This window comes from Eleutherodactylus coqui, chromosome 4 (genome assembly GCF_035609145.1).
Source record: "Eleutherodactylus coqui strain aEleCoq1 chromosome 4, aEleCoq1.hap1, whole genome shotgun sequence".
Classification (NCBI taxonomy): Eukaryota; Metazoa; Chordata; class Amphibia; order Anura; family Eleutherodactylidae; genus Eleutherodactylus; species Eleutherodactylus coqui.
Genome location: NC_089840.1, coordinates 87,330,108 through 87,345,944, shown reverse-complemented (window position 1 = coordinate 87,345,944; position 15,837 = coordinate 87,330,108).

Here is a 15,837-nt window from a genome sequence, read left to right as displayed (position 1 = left end):
GAAGGCTGCAAAGAAGCACTAAAACCCTATAAGGAAGAAAATAAATGATGTAAAAATCGGATAAAAGCAGCAAAGATGGAGACAGAGAGATGTATTGCCAAAGAGAGTAAAACTAACCCTAAACTGTTCCTAAATTATATAAATAGTAAAAACATTACTACTGAAAGTGTTGGACCTAAATAATGTGGGAAAAATTGTACAGGGTGATGAGGAGAAAGCAAATCTATTAAAAAAAAAATTTCTCCAGGGCATTCACCACGATTTCACTGTGTTAATTACTAGCACTGGTGACTAATTAGGGTAGCCCATCTACTAAGTCGGCTGGCACATCTACTCATTAGACTGCCCCACCTGTTCAATTATGGCGCGGGTGTCCCATGCCGATGTGAACAGGGCCGGCAGCAGGGCAAAGTTCAGTGAGGAGTGTCAATCCGCTAGCCAGAGGACGTGATCAGGCTCCAGTCAGAGTGCAATCATGTCCTCTACTCGCGACCGTGAATATGCGTACGCTCATGTGAAGGAGGCCGTAAACGGTTTATTTGCATGTATAAACTGGTTGAACAACTAAGCAAGTAAACTCTGTCATCATTTGCTTTTGCAAGCAATTTCTCTCTCCATGTAAAGGCAAAAACACATGGGCATGCGCGCAACTACGTTCGCCACTACGGAACCTAGTTGCACAAGAACCAAGATTTTTTTTATTGGGCCATTCAAAATCCGCGCCACAGAGTGCGAGTTTGAAAAAAACAGCAGGAAGATAAGTCCTACCCTATCTTTCCTGCAAGTAGTATTAACTAAGAGCGAGAAAGATAGGGCAAGTCCGCTAATGAAAACAAAATCATTGAAATCAATAGTTTCGTTTCATACCCGTTATGTGTCCGGGTTATCATAGCTGCATAATGGGACTAAAACAAGTCCATGTGAAGAAGCCCTAAAAGGGCCCATAAGGTCTATAATTGAGGGCTTAAACAGGTAAACATTAGAGATGAGCGAGCGTACTCGGAAAAGCACTACTCGCTCGAGTAATTGGCTTTATCCGAGTATCGCTGTGCTCGGGTCTGAAGATTCGGGTGCCGCTGCGGCTGATAGGTGAGTCACAGCGGGGAGCAGGGGAGAGCGGGCGGGAGAGAGGGAGAGAAAGATCTCATCTCCGTTCCTCCCCGCTCTCCCCTGCAGCTCCCCGCTCCGTGCCGGCACCTGAATCTTCAGGGACGAGCACAGCGATACTCGGATAAAGCAAATTACTCCAGCGAGTAGTGCTTATCCGAGTACGCTCGCTCATCTCTAGTAAACATGTTTGCGGAGGTTTTTGCGCACATGAAATTCATGCCGTAACATGTGACAAAGCGAAGCCATTGATTACAATGGTTTCGTTCTCATGAGTTTGTTTCTCATTTGCAATTCATACATGCGAGAAAAGATAGGCTTTGACTTACCTTTCTGCTTTTTTTTTTGTGCATACAAGATTTATAACTTGTTCATGCGCAAATATGCTCTGTTGTGGCAAGTGTATTTGCACATACGTTCATCTGTTTGAGCCTTAATAGAGCCATATAGAGAGTAAGGGCAGCTTCACGTGGGCGTATGCACTTTTGCATGCGCCTCAGTACAACGTACATAGCTAATGAACTCTAGCGGTGTTCTTTTTCCTGTGGAATTGCGCATCCCATTGCGTATTGTGTGCACATTTGCGCACCCCCCCCCCCATAGACTTCTACAAAAGTATAGTAGGCTGCTTTTCTTTCGTGCACACGAAATGGCTCGGAACAAAAACAAATGAGAACAAACCCATTGAAATCAATGGATTCTCTTCTCTGCATATCGTGCACGCAAATACACATGAATACTCCTGTGTGAAGCCGCCTTAATTGTCAGTATTTAAGGAGTGACGTGTCCGAGCATGTCAAAGCAGTCATACAAAGCAAAAAGGATGGCCAGATGCAACACAAGAAAAATAACTATACTTTTTGCAGATAACATTTTAAATGTTCCAATTATAGTACAGTGTATCGTAATAATAGAGCCGTAGGCCAGGAGGATGTTTGCGAAGGCCTCTTTCAAAAGAACGCTATTGCGAACATTTTTATGCGCAGAAAATCAGCCGCGAGAAACACAACTTTTAAAATCCATAGGTTTCAATAAGTTCACTCAAACTGGCCAATAACATCCTGAACTGAAATCCACGACATGCTCTATTTTGGTTTTTGGTCCGCATGGTGTGCAAATGCGCCCTTGTCCCAAACAAAATTGTGCTATCCTCAACGCAATTTTGCGGTGTTAATCGATAACACTGGGGACTAATTAGGCTGGCCCGCCTACTAATGAGAATGATCCGCCTCTTCAAACATGGCACAGGTGTCTGCCTTTCCAGATGTGAACAGGGACTGCAGCGGGGCAAAGATCAGCAAGGAGCATGGATCAGCTTGCCAGAGGACAGGATCGGGCGCCATTCAGAGCGCAATCACATCCTCCTCTCGTGAGCATGATTACACCTATGCTCGTGTGAAGGAGGCCTTAATCAGACAGTTGGTGGGCTAAAAATACTACCAGTATGATCACATTTTTGACAGTTAAAACTTTTTTTTTCAATCAATTGTTGTCTAAATTGGCCAAAATCAGCCATTTTGAGTTACTTCTCACACCATGCGTAGATCTTATACCATGCTCATTGAAAAAATGACCAAATATGGGATTGACAAGGCAACTGTTAGGTGGATTCACAACTGGCTGAGTGATCGTACTCAAAGAGTGGTCATAAATGGCTGCACATCCAAATGGAAGGCATCACAGAAGGGGAAACAAAAAATTAAAAACAATCACAGAAAATGGCCGTTACTTACTGGGTGAGGAGTGCATATAGATGCATCCTCCTCTCACCATGCAGGTAGCTGACTACCAAATGGAGGAGCCAATAACACCTGTGCAGGACACCGATAAAACAACCACTCACACTGCCTCTTAATAATGAGGGGGGTGGATGCTTGCTGTTCACTCCCACACATAGTGGATACAGGGTGCCAGACCATTCTGATATATGTAGTTCACCATGCAGATCAGCAACCTATTAATGATGCCATGATAATTTGGCGGGTTGCCCTGCATTTCCAACAGTGAATCACATTGGTACTGCCAACCTGGGCTTCCCCTGGAGTCTTAAAGCCACACTGCATGTGAATGATAGATAATAAATGCAAGGCATTGGTTGGATGTTGGCCAAGATACATGAGCCCACTAACCACTTCACGGTTCCTTGCGTTGTAGTGGGTCCCAACACTAATATAAATGCATCACAGAAGGGGAAACAAAAAATTTAAAACAATCACAGAAAATGGCCGTTACTTACTGAGCGAGGAGTGCATATAGATGCATCCTCTCACCATGCAGGTAGCTGACTGCCAAATGGAGGAGCCAATAACACCTCGCACTGCCTCCTGATAATGAGGGGGGTGGAAGCTTGGTGTATACTCCCACACATAGTGGATACAGGGTGCCAGACCATTCTGATATATGTAGTTCACCATGCAGACCAGCAACCTACTAATGACGCCATGATAATTCGGCGGGTTGCCTTGCATTTCCAACAGTGAACCACAATGGTGGAAGAATGTATCAAGTGGGGTACCACAAGGCTCTGTCCTAGGCCCAGTGTTCTTTAACATTTTTATAAATGATTTGAAGGAAGGAATTGATGGGAAACTGATCAAATTTGCCAATGACACAAAGCTAGGAGGCATAGCTAACACTAGGGAAGAGAGAGAGTATTCAAAAAGATCTAGAAAAGCTTGATCAGTGGGCGGTGACTAACAGAATGGTATTTAACAAGGAGAAATGCAAAGTCCTACATCTGGGCAAGAAAAATGAAAAAAAGCCACGTACGGAATGGGAGGAATTGGTCTAAGTAGCAGCACATGTGAAAAAGACTTGAGTATACTAATAGATCATAGACTGAACATGAGTCAACAATGTGATGCAGCAACCAAAAACGCAAACACAATTCTGGGATGCATTAAGAGAAGCACAGAGTCAAGATTACATGAGGTAATTATCCCCCTCTACTCTACCTTAAGGCTCCTGCACACTTGCATTTTTCTTGCGCGTTTTTTTCAAGCGATATAGCTGCATTTTTTTTTTACACGATTGTCAATGGAACTTTCTAATGTTAAAAACGCATCGCAAGTAGGTGCTTTGCAATTTTCGTGCGATGCGTTTTTAACATTAGAAAATCCCATTAAAAATCGCATTAAAAAAACGCAGCAATATTGTGTGAAAAAATGCGCAAGAAATGCAAGTGGGCAGGAGCCCTTAGTCAGACCTCATCTGGAATACTGCGTCCAGTTCTGGGAACCACACTTTAAAAAAAGACATAGACAAACTGGAGCAAGTTCAGGGAAGAGTTACCAAGATGGTGAGCGATCTGCAAATCATGTACTATGAGGAACGGTTAAAGGATCTGGGAATGTTCAGCTTGTGGAAAAGAAGGCTGAGAGGAGACTTAATAGCTGTCTACAAATATCTGAAGGGCTGTCACACTGCAGAGGGATCAGCCCTATTCTCATTTGTACAAGAAAAGACAATGGGATGAAACTGAAAGGGAGGAGACACAAATTAGATATTAGATAAAACCTTCAGACAGTGAGGGTGTTCAATGAGTGGAACAGGTTACCACGGGAGGTGGTGAGTTCTCCTTCAATGGAAGTGTTCAAACAAAGGCTGGACAAATATCTGTCTGAAATGATTTAGTGAATCCTGCACTGAGCAGGGGGTTGGACCCGATGACCCTGGAGGTCCCTTCTAACTTTACCATTCTATGATTCTACTTTAATTTCATGTGTATGGGAACCTTAATCCAATGTCAGGAATCCTATTTTAATGTGTTTGAAATGGGAAAGCAATGCACTCATCCATAAGATGTTTATTTCCATAATGCTCCATTCTCCAGATATTGCAGCTATTGATTCCTCTGCTGTCTGGTTGTTTACTGATCCTTGCCAGGGAAAGAAATAGCATAACACAGCTGTAGCTGGTGTCCGAGCTGAAAGGTAGTGTGCATGCCCTCCTGAGATCCATTACATTTAGGTGAAAGAAGTGCGTAAGTGCTGGCCTCCTCTGCTATTTTTTTCCATAGGAGAGGTGGTCTATTTTCCAGGCCACCAGCAGTAAACAAGCAGAGGACAGAGGAATCAATATCTGGAGAATAGAGTATTTTGGAAATAAACATCTCATGGGTGAATGTATTGTTTTGCGATTTCGCACATACAACATCCTGTACTTGGCTATACAGGCATTCATTAGAGCTGCTCCTGTTCTCTCTTCCTGCAGGCTGTCATACTCCTCCTCCCTCCTCCACCCCCCTCAACTAGCGACTAAGGGCAGACACACAGGAGTGTTGCGCAAATACGCTTGCCGTAGCGCAGTGTATTTGCACATGAATGGGGTTTGGAGAGGGCTATAATCAGGGTTTTACGCACGTCTGTGTATATTACTGTAATTTTTGCTCACGCAGGGCCAGTTCGCACGCATGCATGACACAGCACTTACTTGGAACTGAACGGCTATTAAAGCCTAATAAGGCCAACTGTCCTATTTTCCTGCGTCTTGCTCAGTGTTTCACACTTCCCTTTGAATATTTGCACACCTGCCATAGACTTCTATGGCAGTTTCGCTGTGAAAAACACAGAAAGAGCAAGTCCCATGTAAACAGTCCCATTGAAATCAATGGGTTCTATTCTCTGTGTTTAGCTTGCGCTGATTTTGGGTGCACAAAAATGTGCACAAACACAGCCATGTGACGCCACCCTAATGAGCAATTTTTTTGCTCAGTACCCTGTCTGATCTCATGTTTACACAGGGCTAAAATCATTTTGATTCTTCGGGCAATCATTGTCCTATGAAGTCACCCTTAGGGCTCCTTCACAAAGGTTTATTTGCACATGTATATGCACAGAGAATAGGACTCTTTGATTTCAATAGGTTCATTGTCATTTCCTCTTTTGACATGCGCATTTTTTGTGTGCGCAAAAAAATAGAACATGTTTTAGTTGGTGCTCATTTGCAAACCAAAGGGCCCCATAGGAACCTATGGCAGGAGTGCAAATTTGCACACTATATGCAATAGGATGCAGGAAATACAGTACAAACTCGCGGGGAAAAGAACACATATGGACCTCATTAGGCTGAATAGCCTTTAAAATCAGGGCAGGGGGCATTCCACGCCTATGTAAACATGCCCGGTGTGCGCCAAAAGTACAGTAAAATACGCTGATGCGTGTGTCAATCTACCTTGTTTAGAGATTCTTCAGATGAGCATGTTTAGGGATCGTTTTGCAGGTGTGTAAACCACACCCACAAAATATAACAAAGCAAAACCATTGATTGAAATGATTTCATTTTCACTAGTGTGATTCTTGCACAACATTACTACATGCAAGAAAAGACAGGCCTTGCCCTATTTTTCTCGCACATAGTTTTTATACATGCGAGATAAGATAGGGCAGGACCTATTTTTCTAAATTTTTTCCATGCGCAATAGCGTGAAGTTTGGACGGGTTCATGCTTAAATACGCTCTGTAGCGTCAGACGGATTTGCGCATGTGTCCATCTGACGAAGCCCTCATAGTGCAAATACGTTGCACTGAAGAGTGCGTAATTGCACATAGGCTTGTGATCAGGAGTCTTTAAGACCATTTTTGGCCTCCTTCACACAAGCACTTTTGCACACTTTTTGTATGTGCAGCGTCTGAGGAGCGGGCCCACAGCCGAGGAGACAGCAGAATAGAGAAAGGCCTTGTGGCCCTATCATCTCCTCCCCTGGGGGTAGCTCGGAACCCGACCACGTTACCGCTGGGGAGATCATAGGGGTAGTAACCGAAGGTTACCTTAAGTCCAGTTGTCATTCGTGATGCCAACGTTCTGCCCACTGTGACGGATCTCTCAGATGCAATAAAGTAGTCCACACACAGGGTAACTTTCTGAACAAGAACCGGGAATGGTCGGTTCTGCTTGTTTACTGTAAACTCTTGAACTCAAATCCACATAAACAGTCTTGGTACAGAAACAACAAGCCAGAGTGGTGCAACAGGGAGGATTCTCGGGGTAATCGGATAACCACAGTTCAAGTTATCTGTGAAATTCCTCTCCTGGCAAACTCTCTCTCTCTACACTCATTCTCTCTCTCTCTACACTCATTCATAAATGCAGGTGGGCTTCGGCCCACACTGCATGCCCCAACCTGACCGGGGTTTTTAATTCATAGACACAGGCAGGTTTAACTCCCTATTGTGAAGTCCCTGTGGACCGACAGCATGGGTGGGTGCCAGGAAGCCACTGGCGGTACATAAATATATCCCATTGCATTGCCCATCACACCTGAGGTAATGTCATGTTTAATGCAGGTGGGCTTCGGCCCACACTGCATGCCCCAGTCAGACTGGGGTTCTTTAGAAGTGGACACAGGCAGTTACAACTCCGTGTGGACCGACAGCATGGGTGGCTCCCTGGAACCCACCGGCGGTACATAAATATATCCCATTGCAGTGCCCATCACAGCTGAGGTAATGTCATGTTTAATGCAGGTGGGCTTCGGCCCACACTGCATGCCCCAGTCAGACTGGGGTTCTTTAGAAGTGGACACATGCAGTTACAACTCCCTGTGGACCCACAGCATGGGTGGCTCCCTGGAACCCACCGGCGGTACATAAATATATCCCATTGCAGTGCCCAGCACAGCTGATGTAACGTCAGCTTTAATGCAGGTGGGCAAAAAATTAATTGGATTACACTGTAGGCGAGGGCCCCAAACAATTGGTGTACCAACAGTACTAATGTACGTCAGAAAAATTTCCCATGCCCAACCAAGAGGGCAGGTGAAACCCATTAATCGCTTTGGTTAATGTGGCTTAATTTGTAACTAGGCCTGAAGGCAGCCCAGTTAAAATAAAAATTGGTTGAGGTGCAAGTTTCAACGCTTTAATGAGCATTGAAACGTATACAAATTGTTTACAAAAATTATATGACTGAGCCTTGTGGGCCTAAGAAAAATTGCCCGTTCGGCGTGATTACGTCAGGTTTCAGGAGGAGGAGCAGGAGGAGGAGGATGAATATTATACACAGATTGATGAAGCTAAAAGGTCCACGTTTTTGATGGTGATAGAGAACAATGCTTCCATCCGCGGGTGCAGCCTACGTATTGTTTAGGTATCGCTGCTGTCCGCTGGTGGAGAAGAGAAGTCTGGGGAAATCCAGGCTTTGTTCATCTTGATGAGTGTAAGCCTGTCGGCACTGTCGGTTGACAGGCGGGTACGCTTATCTGTGATGATTCCCCCAGCCGCACTAAACACCCTCTCTGACAAGACGCTAGCCGCAGGACAAGCAAGCACCTCCAGGGCATACAGTGCGAGTTCAGGCCACGTGTCCAGCTTCGACACCCAGTAGTTGTAGGGGGTAGAGTCGTCACGGAGGACGGTCGTGCGATCGGCTACGTACTCCCTCACCATCCTTTTACAGTGCTCCCGCCGACTCACCCTTGACTGGGGAGCAGTGACACAGTCTTGCTGGGGAGCCATAAAGCTGTCAAAGGCCTTAGAGAGTGTTCCCCTGCCTGTGATGTACATGCTGCCTGATCTCCGCGACTCCCCTGCTACCTGGCCCTCGGAACTGCGCCTTCTGCCACTAGCGCTGTCAGATGGGAATTTTACCATCAGCTTGTCCGCCAGGGTCCTGTGCTATAGCATCACTCTCGAACCCCTTTCCTCTTTGGGTATGAGAGTGGAAAGGTTCTCCTTATACCGTGGGTCGAGCAGTGTGTACACCCAGTAATCAGTAGTGGCCAGAATGCGTGTAACGCGAAGGTCACGAGAAAGGCATCCTAACATGAAGTCAGCCATGTGTGCCAGGGTACCTGTACGCAACACATGGCTGTCCTCACTAGGAAGATCACTTTCAGGATCCTCCTCCTCCTCCTCCTCAGGCCATACACGCTGAAAGGATGACAGGCAAGCAGCATGGGTACCCTCAGCAGTGGGCCAATCTGTCTCTTCCCCCTCCTCTTTATCCTCCTCATGCTCCTCCTCCTCCTCCTCAACGCGCTAAGATATAGACAGGAGGGTGCTCTGACTATCCAGCGACATACTGTCTTCCCCCGCCTCTGTTTCCGAGCGCAAAGCGTCTGCCTTTATGCTTTGCAGGGAACTTCTCAAGAGGCATAGCAGAGGAATGGTGACGCTAATGATTGCAGCATCGCTGCTCACCATCTGGGTAGACTCCTCAAAGTTTCCAAGGACCTGGCAGATGTCTGCCAACCAGGCCCACACTTCTGTAAAGAATTGAGGAGGCTGACTCCCACTGCGCCGCCCATGTTGGAGTTGGTATTCCACTATAGCTCTACGCTGCTCATAGAGCCTGGCCAACATGTGGAGCGTAGAGTTCCACTGTGTGGGCATGTCGCACAGCAGTCGGTGCACTGGCAGATGAAACCGATGTTGCAGGGTGCGCAGGGTGGCAGCGTCCATGTGGGACTTGCGGAAATGTGCGCAGAGTCGGCGCACCTTTCCGAGCAGGTCTGACAAGCGTGGGTAGCTTTTCAGAAAGCGCTGAACCACCAAATTAAAGACGTGGGCCAGGCATGGCACGTGTGTGAGGCTGTCGAGCTGCAGAGCCGCCACCAGGTTACGGCCGTTGTCACACACGACCATGCCCGGTTGGAGGCTCAGCGGCGCAAGCCAGCGGTCGGTCTGCTCTGTCAGACCCTGCAGCAGTTCGTGGGCCGTGTGCCTCTTCTCTCCTAAGCTGAGTAGTTTCAGCACGGCCTGCTGACGCTTGCCCACCGCTGTGCTGCCGTGCCGCGCGACACCGACTGCTGGCGACGTGCTGCTGCTGACACATCTTGATTGCGAGACAGAGGTTGCATAGGAGTAGGAGGAGGAGGAGGAGGGTGGTTGAGTGGAGGAAGCATACACCGCCGCAGATACCACCACCGAGCTGGGGCCCGCAATTCTGGGGGTGGGTAGGACGTGAGCAGTCCCAGGCTCTGACTCTGTCCCAGCCTCCACTAAATTCACCCAATGTGCCGTCAGGGAGATATAGTGGCCCTGCCTGCCTGTGCTTGTCCACGTGTCCGTTGTTAAGTGGACCTTGGCAGTAACCGCGTTGGTGAGGGCGCGTACAATGTTGCGGGAGACGTGGTCGTGCAGGGCTGGGACGGCACATCGGGAAAAGTAGTGGCGACTGGGAACTGAGTAGCGCGGGGCCGCCGCTGCCATCATACCTTTGAAAGCCTCCATTTCCACAACCCTATACGGCAGCATCTCCAGGCTGATAAATTTGGCTATGTGCACGTTTAACGCTTGAGCGTGCGGGTGCGTGGCGGTGTACTTGCGCTTGCGCTCCAACATTTGCGCTAGCGACAGCTGGACGGTGCGCTGAGAGACATTGGTGGATGGGGCCGAAGACAGCGGAGGTGAGGGTGTGGGTGCAGGCCAGGAGACGGTAGTGCCTGTGTCCTGAGAGGGGGGTTGGATCTCAGTGGCAGGTTGGGGCACAGGGGGAGAGGCAGCGGTGCAAACCGGAGGCGGTGAACGGCCTTCGTCCCACCTTGTGGGGTGCTTGGCCATCATATGTCTGCGCATGCTGGTGGTGGTGAGGCTGGTGGTGGTGGCTCCCCGACTGATCTTGGCGCGACAAAGGTTGCACACCACTGTTCGTCGGTCGTCTGCACTCTCAGTGAAAAACTGTCAGACCTTTGAGCACCTCGGCCTCTGCAGGGTGGCATGGCACGAGGGGTGCTTTGGGAAACAGTTGGTGGATTATACGGTCTGCCTCTACCCCTTGCCACCACACTGCCTCTTCCAACCTGCCCTGCTGCTGCACTTGCCTCCCCCTCTGAAGACCTGTCCTCAGTAGGCGTAGCAAACCAGGTGGGGTCAGTCACCTCATCGTCCTGCTGCTCTTCCTCCGAATCCTCTGTGCGCTCCTCCCTCGGACTTACTCCAATTACTACTACCTGAGTGATAGACAACTGTGTCTCATCGTCATCGTCCTCCTCACCCACTGAAAGATCTTGAGACAGTTGCTGGAAGTCCCCAGTCTCATCCCCCGGACCCCGGGAACTTTCCAAAGGTTGGGCATCGGTCACGACAAACTCCTCCAGTGGGAGAGGATTCGGAACCATTGCTGCCCATTCTGGGCAGGGGTCCGAGAACAGTTCCTGGGAGTCTGCCTGCTCCTCAGAATGTGTCATTGTAATGGAGTGAGGAGGCTGGGAGGAAGGAGGAGCAGCAGCCAGAGGATTCAAAGTTGCAGCCGTGGACGGCGCAGAACTCTGGGTGGTCGATAGATTGTTGGATGCACTTTCTGCCATCCACGACAGGACCTGCTCACACTGCTCATTTTCTAATAAAGGTCTACCGCGTGGACCCATTAATTGTGAGATGAATGTGGGGACGTCAGAAACGTGCCTCTCTCCTAATCCCGCAGCAGTCGGCTGCGATACACCTGGATCAGGAGCTCAGCCTGTGCCCACACCCTGACTTGGGCCTCCGCGTCCTCGCCCGCGTCCACGTCCTCTAGGCCTACCCCTACCCCTCAGCATGCTGTATTACCAGTAGTGCAGAAACAGAACGCTGTAATTAAATGTGCCGCTTATTGGCCTGTGGTTGGAGGCTGACTTCGCTTACGGAACGCACAGCAGAGCCAGGAAAGAATTTTGCACAAGCCTGCTGTAACACTTAGCTGACTGCGTATGAATTAGGACAACTACCCCCAGCAGAGCCGCAGTACACTGAGGACGGTCACAGGCAGACCAAATAGATTTTTTTTCCCAAATTTTTTTGGAAAAGCCCACTGCCTATATAGACTGTATATGTCTTTCACTGTCCCTGCCTCACCACCACTACTGGCCCTGGACTATGTAAAATTACTGCAGACTGTTTCACTCTGGACAGGATGACAGCGGTGATGTAAGAGGCAACGCAGAGCCAGGAAAGAATTTTGCGCAAGCCTGCTGTAACACTTAGCTGGCTGCGTATGAATTAGGACAACTACCCCCAGCAGAGACGCAGTACAGTCAGGATGGTCACAGGCAGCCCAAATAGATTTTCTTTCCCAAATTTTTTTTGGAAAAGCCCACTGCTTATATAGACTGTATATGTCTTTCACTGTCCCTGCCTCACCACCACTACTGGCCCTGGACTATGTAAAATTACTGCAGGACGCAATGCTCTGGACGCAATGCTCTGCACGGCCGATATACAAAAAAAAAAAAGTGCAACACTGCAAAAAGCAGCCTCAACAGTACTGCACACGGTCAGATGTGGCCCTAAGAAGGACCGTTGGGGTTCTTGAAGCCTAAAATCAATCCTAACACTCTCCCTATAGCAGCTCCGGCATCAGCAGCACTTTCCCTGATCTCTGTCAGAATGCATCTGTGGCGAGCCGCGGGAGGGGCCGATTTAAATACTCGGGTGACACCTGATCTCGCCAGCCACTCACTGCAGGGGGGTTGTATATGGCTTGAACGTCGCAGGGGGAAGTTGTAATGCCTTCCCTGTCATTCTATTGGCCAGAAAAGCGCGCTAACTCCTCAGAGATGAAAGTGAAAGTAACTCGAACATCGCGTGGTGCTCGCCTCTAGTAACGAGCATCTCGAACACGCTAATACTCGAACGAGTATCAAGCTCGGACGAGTACGTTCGCTCATCTCTAGTCATCATGCTGTCAGCGATGCAAATACACAGAGGTCAGAGGGGAAGCAGTGGAAGTCTCTGCGCCGATCTCTGTGTAGTGGCCGGAGCTTGTAACTGCAGGCACAGCTCTCATTGATTTCAGCTGCTGCCTCTCTTGGACCCCCAGGAGAGTTAGTTGTTGGCATTTGACAAGTAGCTTTGTAAGAAAATAGAAGATTGACATTCCAAGTTTGTATTACATCATCACTTCCCTTTGTTGTAACTCTTGCAATTTTTACTCGTAAGAATTTAAAGATAGCTTGTTATTTGCCTAGATTACTTTTTATAATAATATAATATACAGAAATTAGTGGTTGGAAACCAGTAGAATAATTGCCTCATCAATCACTTGGGCTGCTATAAAGTGACAGAAGAGAAGAAACTGTGCTCATTGCAGTTATATAAACTTATATAAATAGAATTTCTTACAACGCCTGAAAAGTGTCATAATCTTGGCTGCTTTTATCCTCCTTCCTCTATGCACTGCATACCAGTATAGATATTGTTACATTATTAATATCCTCCTGAGTTCTAGGCTAACCATTCCCATAGAACTGCAAAGACTACTGGGCTATTACCCCATTCCCCCACTATAATCTACCCCTGCTGTCTTCTACGATACTGTCTACATATGGTGTATATATTTATAAAAATGCCCATGCCACCCTGCTATCAGGAAATGCTCGGGTCCTCGTTATTCGAGTTGAGCTTTTTGTAAAATTCGAGAGCTCTATTAGAGTAACGAACTGCATTGACTTTAATTGGAGACTTGAGCATTTTTGTATGTGACCCGCTGGTTGTTGAGCTCTTTTTTTTCTCTCTCTATCTCTCTCTCTCCTCCAAGCCAGCCACAAACTAGCGTTGACGTCCGCAGCGTCGCAGCGGGGAGGTGTCAAATCTGACACAACTGAGGCCGGGTCGAACAGGGCGTTATGCTTGCTCAAGTAGCGAGCACCATCGAGTATGCTAATACTCAAATGAACATCAAGCTCGGCAGAGTACATTCGCTCAACTCTATTAATAACATAAATACAGCACCAGAACTAACTTCAATATACATACATAGAGCACCAGGACCAAATTAATAACATAAATATAGCACCAGAACTAACTTCAATATATACATAGAGCACCAGGACCAAGTAAAAACATAAGTACAGCACCAGAACTAACTTCAGTATATACTTACAGCACCAGAACCAAGTTAATACCATAAATACAGCACCAGAACTAATTTTTGTATATACCTACAGCACCAGAACTAACCTCAATATATACATACAGCACCAGAACCAAGTTAATAACATAAATACAGCACAAGAACTAACCTCAATATATACATACAGCATCAGGACCAAGTTAAAAACATAAATACAGCACCAGAACAAACTTTAATATATACATACTATACCAGTACTAGCTTCAGTATATACATACAGCACTAGAACCAAGTTAGAAATATAAGTACAGTACCAGAACTAACTTCAGTATATACTTACAGCACCAGAACCAAGTTCCTTCTTTTATTATTGCTACGGCTCAATTTATATTGTTAAATAAACAAATACATTTCTAGTATGCGCAGTATATGCATCCTTATCATACTTAAGAAAATATTCCTGGAAAACTGGTGCTGATAACATCAAGGTCGCCAGTATGGATTTCTTGTCACCAGTTGCTTAATAACCAAGGTTTTCCACCTTTTCGTCAAAGCTCAGATATTATGTCTGGAAATGCTCTAGTTATGGAAAATTACAAGTTTATGAAATGCTAGACTGAAGCATTTAAGGTGGATACAAGATACAAAATAGATACATAGTTGCTGCCCTAACATTTTCCCCCCTTTTTGCGAACATTTTAATGAAGTCTATCACAATCTACACACGTTGGAGAAGAATAGCTTGTGTAAGGTTAGTATATTCTCTATTGTTAGGAGCAACTATATGCGAGAGATTTGTATACCCTCTTGTGACAGGTGGTTGGTGGTTTTTGCACATAAGTGAATACAGCAGAAGATCAAATGGATAATAATATGAATTATCAGATGTATTAGCAGGACCTAAAAAGTCCACTTATTATCATTGGTTAAACACTCAGCAAGTGCAGTGACATCTGTCTGAAGACAAAACTTCTCTCAGGCTGATTGAAGCTGTTTCTCACGAGACCTCTGTAAATAGCCTTGAAAACGGCCGTGCAAACCTGTAATTTGACATTAGTTATTGTTAGTCCATAGATCCCCACTATTGATGCTCCCAGAGCTATTACTTCAGTATTACTCAACAGTGTAGGAGGTCCTTCACGGGTTTCATACAGCTGACAGGATTCTCTTTTTGCCCTAAATTGTTATCAGGTGTAGGATGCATGAGAATAGCTAAATGTAAAAAAGTATAAAACATACTGGCATATGACACTTTTGGGCAGCTTTAAGGTAATTAGCACTATTGTTCTTTGATTAGTAATAATAATCAATTAAGCTTAAATTGCATTAGCTTGATTAGCCAGCCCTACTACTGTGAAACTTTGAAAATCTAGATAGTCTGTAGCTTTCACCAACTAATCCCCATTTATAATTATGAGTGGGCAAAGAAACCATGTTGTTAAACATGCCCATATACACTACCCGAGGCGTACCATTTGGCCTTGCCCAATTATGTGCAGCTCTTCAGAAGAGTGTATGTTTAGTGCTTACCATTTATGACAGACTATCGCGTGATAACACAAGGATAGCATGGCTACCACCGTGTGATCTAGAATGCAAGACAACTGTCATCCAAAGCTCAGGACATCCTATGTTGTAGTCCAATTTTCTAACTTCTTACCATTTATGTTGTCCCACGCATTGTACACGTTTATTAGGTAGCCCATTGTAATCCCCATAGGGGATGAGTCTTGGAAACAGAGTTGCCTCATAATTTGGAACCTCCACTCACGCACACTTAGTCCAGAAGGGATAACAGTCTATAGTGAAGCAGAGCTGCTCTGTGTCCGAACTTTCATTGTGGCTGCTTTCATGTGTCACATAGAGTGGCATGTCACCAATGTAGTCAGACCATGCAACTGCTATGCGGCCAATAGGACAAGGTCCCATACAGTATGCAGTTTGATCAAATTGTTAAAATAA